This window comes from Choloepus didactylus, chromosome 6 (assembly GCF_015220235.1).
Source record: "Choloepus didactylus isolate mChoDid1 chromosome 6, mChoDid1.pri, whole genome shotgun sequence".
Lineage (NCBI taxonomy): Eukaryota > Metazoa > Chordata > Mammalia > Pilosa > Megalonychidae > Choloepus > Choloepus didactylus.
In genome coordinates, this window is record NC_051312.1 from 78,234,941 (window position 1) to 78,236,942 (window position 2,002).

The following is a 2,002-nucleotide window of genomic DNA, read 5'->3' on the forward strand; positions in this document are numbered from 1 at the left end:
TTTCTATTCCCTAACTTGAATTTAGAGAATATTTTCCTGAACTCCTCAAATTGAGTAAGTTCTCCTATTGTATATTACTAAAAATCCATAGTTTTGATTTATAACATTTATGTCATTATTAATATTTCTCTGATCATGTATTTAATATATATCATCTTATGATCTATTTAGGCAAGGATCATTTTATCATATTAATTGTTTGTGCTTCCCAACATCTTGTAGAGTACTTGGGATTGGTAGATATTTAATTAATATTTATTGAATGAATGAATAAATGAGGCTTCCCACCATTGTGAATGAAATTTTTGTTGATTGGGTAAATGAAAGGACTGTTGCACATTGTTCCCCAGGAGAATGTGGCCACTGGGGTGGAATGGTGACTTCTGTGGACAGAGATGAGAACAAGGGAAGGGCCTGGTGATGGGATGTATGACAGTGGAGGCCTCAGCTCATTTCACTGTGAACTTGCTGGAATGGACTCTGAGAGGCTCCATTTGTCCCATACTCACCGTGTCCTGGGTGGGTGTCCTCAGACAGACGCCATCTTCTAGATGCAGAGTGCTCAGCTCACCCGAGGTGGGCAGACATTTGTTTTAGGTTGACATCTCCAGAAACAGATTCTGAGACAGATATTTACATACAGGAAATTTATTGGGAAATATACTTGGGAACAATACCCCTCAGGGAGTGAGAGAAACAGGATGGGGCAGAAGAAGAAGTTAAGCTGTGATGCAGTTGCCCCAGAGACCTCAGCTGATTGCATGAGGAGCTGTTGATCTGGGATGGCCCTACAGTTTTGTCCTAGGTTGAACAAAGATGGTCAGGTCTTTGTATTCCTATGTTCACCTATCACTAGCAGTGAGTCTACTTGGGAAATAACATAATCTTGGGTGAGGCAGTTTCCTTTGGCCAAGGGAGAGCAAGTCAATTTTGAGCTTTCAGCAGCCAACTTTCTGAACTCCCGGAGGAATCAGCACAATGAGTGACAGCATCAACTAAAGAATTTGTTGGGGCCCAAGATTCTTTTGCAAGAGAAAGTCTGAACTCCAGAGTAGTATGGGAGCATTGCTAGCACAATCATCAGATTGTACAGGCTTAGGGCTGATGATCAGTACTGGACAGATGTGGGCCACCTGGTCAGGTGTGGGTGCCACTCCCTGCTCTCCCTTTCCTGACCAACCCCATCCCTGGAGGCAGTACCCTCAACTTTGTGTGCCTCTAGTCAATCTGGAGGCTAACTTCATCTCTCTCCAGGTGTGTCTGTGTATCCTCTGGGACTTCCAATTGGTAATAATGACCTGCCTACCCAGTGTCTTGATCACAGACACTAGCACTGCCTTGAGGAAGTACCAGAAATGGACTTGCCTTACAGTATGAAGATGACAGAACCAGCTGTGAGTTGGTTCACAGGATTTCAGGTGTGAAAATGGTGTCAGGCTTGGGATTTACAGCTTGGGGAAGACTGTTGAGATCTGACTTCATCCTTTCCCACAGTCCTTGTGTCAAGGGTTATTTCTTTCTTTGTTTGGATAGTGTGGCTCTAACTCTCTCAATACGTCTACTCTGATCCCTTTTCATAGTCTTAAGCTTACTCCCCCTGACTGCATAGTTAGTGTCTGTCTTCAGGTCTGACTCTTCAAAACTACTCTTCCTTGTTACGTTCTTCTTAGATTCCACCATTTAGATCACACATTGCTTCAAGGTTACCTGTGAGCTTGCAGGCACCTATCAATCCCATTGAAACTTCACAGTCTACTTGTGGCACTCACTGGGGCAGTTAGCATGGCCCAGGCTGACATCCTCACCATCACGTATGGCACATTTAGTTACAGCTGATTTACCTGCTTTCCCAAGTCTTGCCTGAGCCAGTACTCAAGTTCATAACCTTGGGAACTTTAGCTGCACAGGCCTTGAGTGATGTATTTGGTTTTCCTCTTTGACTTCAGAGACCGCTTATGAATGAAAAAATCCTCTTCATCACTGTTACTACCAAGCTAGGGCA